This window comes from Tigriopus californicus, chromosome 1, assembly GCF_007210705.1.
Source record: "Tigriopus californicus strain San Diego chromosome 1, Tcal_SD_v2.1, whole genome shotgun sequence".
Classification (NCBI taxonomy): Eukaryota; Metazoa; Arthropoda; class Copepoda; order Harpacticoida; family Harpacticidae; genus Tigriopus; species Tigriopus californicus.
Window position 1 is genome coordinate 2,605,854 of NC_081440.1, and position 7,651 is coordinate 2,613,504.

The window sequence follows — 7,651 nt, forward strand, 5'->3', positions numbered from 1 at the left end:
TCAGGGTGGCTATTACATGTCAAAAATCAATGTGCCGCGTATCCATAGATTCTATCTGTAGGATAATGGTGTTTGGCAAGTAGCGACCTCCATAGACTATTTAGCATATACAGGGCGACCAGGATTAAACGTGACAGTGCACTTTTTTATGCCTTATTTATATGTTTGAAGCCTGCACCATTCAATAGTACTGGTTTTGCATTGATCAAACATCTATTTAACGCCTTTAGTACAATTGTAATTCTGTGTCATCAAAATCAGTCCCAGACCATGGATCCAAAAGAAGTAGTAATCGAACTTCATCAAGCGGAGAACAGCATCCAGAAAACTTGCAAAGAATCTGAACAACCTGAAAATGGGCAAACAGCAAATATGTTTTGCAATGGGATGAAATCTTGGAAGCATCTTCATTTGATCTGGTTGGATGAGAAGATTATTAAGATAGAAGTGGTTTCCTATGCTCCCAATGACCAAGTTTTGGGCAAAAACCTGGACAACATTCTGAGAATCAGAGGACGATATTTCGTCACCAAAAAGTAACTTCTATCATGGTGTGGGCTGATATGACATGCAATGGTCTCAAACCACCCCTCATCTTCATACCCGAGGGTGCGAAGGTCAAAAGATCACCAAAGCCCCACCGCTAACGGGAACATTTTTGACACCCTTCCTCTCCAGACCTCAACTTCATGGACTTTTCCATAGAGCCCATTTTTGAGAGGAAGGTAAGGAACATCATCCGTCCGTCCATCTTGCCATCCAGTTACTAGAACACTTGATGTTTTTTCATCATCTGTGTTTGCTGATCAAATTTAAAGCTCAAACAATGCTGTAAAATTCTTAGATTTGATGATAGGTAAAGTCAAAGTGGTCCCGCTTATTCGTGGTCACCCTGTATACATCTTGACCATAATTTTCAATCTAAAAACCAGATGCCAATGCTTGAAACACTAATCATAGAGGGTTTATGAATTCATCTTGTTATTTTTGCTGACTACCTTACCTCTACTAGAAATGGGATCCCCAGCAATTCAAGGCGAAAAAAGTGTCTGTTTTACTTAATCTTATATCCATAAAATATTAGTTCCACCAACGAATTAGAGTTGGGGGATCTGGCTCGCCCTTGATAGTAGGGTTGATTAGGGTTTTGGATTAAGAAATTCTTCGGGACGAGCCCGAGGGGGTCTTGACAACATATGAGCGTGACCCTTACAGTAACAGATGGGTTTAATACACTAATTGTCATCTGTAGTATGTTGATAGGGAACCACTTGGCCAACAGAAACAATGGGAAGGGCATGGTCTTTGGCGGCAAGGACAGCCACACGGTCCGAAGCAAGCCGTGCTTGATGAAATTCAATTGCAGAGTTTTGGCAAGCATGAGCCTCACGAATTGAGGGTGTAATATTTGGTCGGAGATTTCGGTTGTAGAAGCCAAAGGCAAGGCTAAAAACATCTGTGTGCGGCGTAACCCGCCAAGCCATCAGTGCCTCGCTGAATTTGAGGCTTGCGATTTATCCCCCTCCCCTTTTTTAAGGAGGCTCTTGATGATCTTGACAGCAGTGGGTGGTACAGGGAAGAAGTCTCATGGCGGATGATGAATTGCTCACAAAAGGTGGTACTGGGGTTCGTTGTCGGTCTTAATCCTTTTTAAGAGACCAAAGTCTCAGAACCAAGCAAGCAGCAGTGAGTGGAAACCCAATGAACCGGTCAACCATGATGATGAAGATGTCAACTGAGACTTGCTCCATTGGGGTGACAGTAGCACAGCATAATACTCTACATAAAAAGAGTACATAATACTCAGGATGCCAGGCCAAAACAATAATTGGGTGGTATGGCAAATTGCTTCGTTGATTCCTGAGTGCAATAAATGGAAAGGTCAATGACCTGACTACCGGCAGGCCTTAGTACAAGCAAGCGTGTGCCTGAAAGGATGATACCTTCCCTTTTCAACAGAGAGTTCGCAAAGTATGGTCTTGAAAGGGGATACAAGGGGAGATGTGATTTCACCACCGCTGATTGCGTCGCACAATTGACAATATTCTTCATCGTCGTTATGAACAATAACAGCTAAGGATGGATCATCAACATCGATGGATCGAATGGTCAGCTCAATGTCTGGATCAACGGGAAAAAAGGGAGCAAGGCTTCGTGCATCGGCAATAAGATGTTCCTTTCCAGCCAACCATTGGACCTCAAACATGTAGCGGTGGAGTGACGCGAAAGAAATCAATACCGCGAAGAAAGTGATCACATTTGATGATGGCATCCATTAGAGCTGTAGTCTCAAGCTCAATGGTCGCGTAGTTTTGCATAGGTGGGGAATGGGCACAGGAACTATATTGGATTAGAGGAGCTTTTCCACTAGTCTCACGGATACCCCAAATTAGGCACATCTTGGCGTGTTGGTACACGTGGTAAAGCAGCCCTTACAACCTCCAGAACGTGTTGGTGTCTATGTTTTGGAAAGTTTATTTGCAAATTTTTGTGCAAATGTGGTGGATTTCTATCCAAATTTGCTGTCAATAAAGACCATATCTATCTGCTAATTTTGGCGGGCCCTAGTTATGACCGAAGGTCATTAAGCGGAATTTCATTCCATTCAAGGCCATATTACTCTCAGTAACCCAAGAGTAGATTCTGTATAAGTCCTTTGCAAGGCTAGTGGAATCTTGGCCATTCCAACCAGAAACTAACTTTGTATCGGAAGCATAAGAAGAGAAACTGACGTTACTACTACTAAGCTTCTGAAGTGGAGCAGTGAAGGTAATGAAAAGGAGAGGCCCTGATGGAACACATCATGTATGTCACAAAGGGAACCTTCGACTTTACCTAATTGCTTCCTGCCACAAATGAGACTTCTTAAGCACTTGAGAACCTTGCCTTGGATGACCTCTAAAGCATCTTTGTCTCTCCGATCTCGGAGGCAGTTTTGCCTGTGCGCAGTCCAGAATCATTTTGGTTCGTTTTCTCTCTTCCCTGATTGGAAGCCAACAAGTTTAATGCTCTGAAACGAAAATGACCGGAAGGTTTTCACCAAAGACTCGAATCTAATAGCTCAATCCCACTCAACAGTTATTTTTCAAACGCTAAACTCGTTCCCAGATTAAGGTCGAACGGGTCGAACCCATAGATAACTTCATATATAGATCGATCAAGGGCGCTGCGATTGCATGTTTTCGTCTCAGCTGTCGCTGGTGGAAAAAAAAGGTTTCATTCGTAGTCAAGCTACTTAGGACAACTATGGTGCAAATTTGAATCGTTGACAGCTCGTCCAAATTCAGAGTAGAAACCCCTAATAAGACTCCTTGTCAAGCAATTGCTCTAGTCTAGCATGCTTCATAAAACGGGTTTGAGTAAGTGGTCCGACCACATTTTTAAGAACGAAATTTTGAAGAGGTTAAAATGGGGCTCAAGTGAAAGTTTTCATCCATGTGGTGGAAACACTTAACTGAAACGCAAGGAACAAGCCTGGGTTCAGGCTGACCTCCAGAGGTGTCGGAATTACCTTGTTTACGTATAGGCGCAATCATGTCGCCCACATTCAAGCACATTGTTGGGAGATTGAAACGAAATTCCGAATGCCTCATCATTGCGTTGCAATTTCGGATACATTTTGTTACACTTTCGAGATTTTCGAGATGCGTTGCTAAACAAGGGCAATCAATAGAGTACATGATTTGCTCTACTAATGTCCAAATCTTTTTTTGACATGTTACGTGTATTATGCCCTAAAAAGTATTTTTTTTATTATTCTACCACTCTTTCTACCTGTATATTTGTAAGATTCAAAAGAAATTAAGATTAAAGAGGAATAACAAACGTTTCATGATAATAATTCAACTTGCCTGAAGCGAGATTTAACGAAATATCTTTGTCCCATTTCCACCAGCGTCAGCTGACCTGAAAACATGCTCATGCGGTACAGCTCCTGTTGAACCAAAGCATTCTAGTTATGGTTTTCTATGGTCGAACCATAGAGGAAGCAAGTCCTAAAGAGTGCGATGAGCGGCGATGAGGCTAGCCAGGCGGACTAGTTTTCAGAGCGAATGAATGTCAGCTGACCGGCTGCTTGGGTATAGTTTCTGATTGTAGAGGCGCTGCTTTCCATCCGCTAGAGTTGCATTGTCCACTATTCAGCTGCAGTAAAAATCCACAACAAACAAAAGATTTTTACTTCTTCCAGGGTCGAACCTCGATCGCAACGAAAATCAGACGGGGCAACTCTCCGTCGATCTTTTCTGAGGACTGTTTTTGATTGAGGATGCGTTGCTGACTAATCGAGGGAATGTGAAGAGTTGAGTAACAATCCGTCGTACTTGCAACGATGGTTAGGTATATATCCTTTTTAAGATGTCCTGGGCAGCAACTAGACTGTCTTCATGTGGAGGCAACTGGAAAATGAAAGGTCGGGCTTCGACCTCTAACACCCGCTTTAAGGCTGAGAACATTTGTATTTTATATTTCCTGATCGATTCCATCTTTTGCTCTGCTAGCTCCTAATTACTTAAAAAGGCAGAGAATTGTCAAAGATCCATCAAAGACCTCAACCTCTTTGAAGATATTGAAGATTAGATAAGCCACAAAGTCTAAGTGATTACCTTGTCCGGAGGACCTGTGCTCGATGAGCTTGTCAGGAGTTGGCCATTATCTCCGATACAAGAAATTTGATGCGGAAGTCTCTTTTGGCTTTGGCAACATCCCAAATTTCTCACTCAAGAACCAGCCCATTGGTCAATGAATCTTGATACAGCGTCCGAAACCCTATTTGAATTATCAGGAAGCATGCATAATGGTCGGCCGTTGACGAGATCAAATGGTGTAACTGGAATATCTTCCGTGGCTTGGTCAGAAACGAAACCTAAAGGCCGGGCGTTTAGATTCCCTTCACATTCCGCTAGAATATTTTCCAAGGCACGAAATGATAGTGTTTGTCTTATAAGTGTGGGCCTCAGGGATCTCTTTACTTCTCGGATCAATCTCTCAGAGAGTGCATTCGTCCATGGGACAAGCTCTGTAGAGAAGTGCCATTCAATGATTCGCATTTTGGGTTCTTGGCGGGTTTCCTCTCGTTGCAGATTGTGATAGAGTTGTCACCGAATGTCTGTTTGGAATCATGAGGACAATCACTAAATTCACGACGGTGAGTTGTTATCATTGGACCAAAGAAATCCAAGGACACGTGTTCAAACGCACTGGGTTCTTCAGATCTTTCAGGTGGAAGTGGAGCCATGACAGGCTGAAATTTTGTAGGTTTGAGGCAACGTGTAGATGGACAGGTGTGAAGTATCTTGCCCAACTCTCGCCGAGTGCCAACCAACCAATGATGTTGTCGCACAAGTGACATTGTTAACCTGGCACTAGCATGAAAATTTGAAACATGAATGTGTAACACATATTTACGAGTTATGAGATGTTTCGGTAAAATTATTGGATGAGTCATGGACAACGTTAAATTGAGACCTCCATGGATGAGTAGATCGATAAAGGAGATTTGGATATTCCAGTCTCGAGGTCATGGTTAATGTATTGTTCTGTAGCGTCGGTAACAAAGATTTGATTTGCGAAGACGAAGACACGTTTTTTGTCGAATTGTAAGGCATTAATTTCCTCCGAATACAATGATTGTTGAGCGATTCGAAACCTATTAGGGCTATTACAAGTGGGAACATCTCATCTTCATTCGCGCAACTTTCCTTTCGGATTGCTTTTTCATGTTTTGATCAGCCAAATGGTTAGCATACGGCAAAAAGTTCATTCAATTCTAAGATCGAAGGCCAGAGTGAACAGCCCTTGCTGGAAAACGTTGTATAGGGTTCATTCCATCTCAAATGTGAGTAATGACTGAGCTTTGAGACTCATGTTTGTTGGAATGCCGTTGTATCAAACCTGTCGTGAACACAGATTTGGCCTGCAATTGCAATTTTTGTCATCATTTCTTCAAATTTGCCGCTTTCAAAGACTAAACAATTTAATTTATTCGAAGATTTTACAACCCATCGAAGGAAAAGGGCTTTTTGGCGATGATCAATCGAGGTTGTACGTCCAGGAAAATATTGTTCCACGCCCAATGTTGTGCAAGGTTGCGCTAAGGAAAAATTGAAAGTTCCTTGACTGATTGATTTGAAAATATATGAGAAAACGCTGGATTATAGGTCATTAAATCAAATTCGTTATTTTGCCTCTAGCGATGATTGTCACTTTCATAATTAAAGTACTGTAATCAAATTTGAGTGTTGCTCCAACATCTTTGTTGAAGTTTACTCTCTTCACCCTACTAGACATACTGTTAGTAAGTGAGTGTCTGTGTGGGTAGACTCATGACAATCTCGAACGAAGAAGACATCGAAGCCTCGTCGCAGCCTCATTCTGAATCTTGAGTAGAAAAAACGAAATTCCATGGGTGCGTACTATTTTCGATCTGAAGATTCAAATTTTTCGTTCAAAAAACTAGCCTCTGATCTCCAAGTATATTGGCCATAGACTCTACATTGTCTATGGCTTCTCCATCAACCTCAAAAGGCCCTACAGGGTGTTTCATCTTTCTCTTAGAGTCTGCTTAAGAGAAAAAGCCTTCGGATTCGACCTGACCTCCTGAACCACCTTACTCTCAGTTTGTAATTAGTCATATTCAATGGAGGCCTTAATTCTGCATTGGATCAACTCTAACTTTCTTTGAAGGCTAGCCACAACTACTGGATTCAAATTGCTCTGTGGCCCTTTTGCTCGTTTGCAACTCTTTTTGATCAAATTCTTCCTATACTTCGGAATTTTAGACTGTGCCCCGCCCTGTGGAACACATTCAGAGGTTGCTAGAGTGGAACAGACGTCCTCAAAAACTAAAATTATTTTGTCCAAGGCTGCATCAATGGATGATTCCTTTTCCAACATGGAAATGAGGTCAAGCTCCTCTAACCTTCCTATAATCAACGGCTAATGTTCATCTTTGAACTTGAACTTAGCCAGATCGACCTTTTTGGCCGGTTTTACTTTAGAGCACGCCGGCTTTTGAGTTATGGTCGACCCTATGTCAAGAACATGATGATCTGACAGGTTACTAAGTGTTAAATGGACATACTGGATCAGATCAGGGTCATTGGAAAAGACCAAGTCGAGAACGCGTCTAGTGGCTACACCAACATGCTGGGAGAAATTGCGCAAGATCGCGAATTCTTCCAGCTTTTCGAACGACTGAGATGTCGATTTCGAAATGGGAATATACTCATCTGGACTAGCCTCCCACTCTACAACGCTAGCCGGAAAATTGAAGTCCCCTACAATGAATGCCTTTGAGCAAACTGACTGGTTCAACTCATTTCCTCTGAATTTGAGAGCTGACAACAACGAGCCTACTGAACAAGAGGGGGGCCTATATATTGTCACAATGGACAGATCAAGACTTTGAAGATGACAAACTAAGACCTCAACTTCTCCATTAGACATCTTTACATGACTAATGTGCAGGTCATTTCTAACATATAGACATACGCCAGACATAAGCCTCATACCTCATTTCATTCCTGTTTTGGAGCTCGCTGAGAACAGACGCATTTAGTTTGCTCTCGTTCTTATCTCCCAGGAATTTCGAACCAAGGTGTGACTTCCTCTGGTGCTCCTTGGTTGCTGTGCACGTGTAGTGTTCGTGGTG

General features: G+C 42.3%; 1 long non-coding RNA gene across 1 annotated transcript in view; it reads left to right on the plus strand.

Annotated features, from left to right (window-relative positions):
• Positions 1-6,189: 6,189 nt before the first annotated feature.
• The window catches only part of LOC131879306 (uncharacterized), an 8,437-nt gene continuing 6,975 nt past the window's right edge, over positions 6,190-7,651 (plus strand). The window contains exon 1 of the long non-coding RNA XR_009373133.1: positions 6,190-6,406. This is a non-coding gene — a long non-coding RNA (uncharacterized LOC131879306). The remainder of the gene's footprint in view (positions 6,407-7,651) is intronic.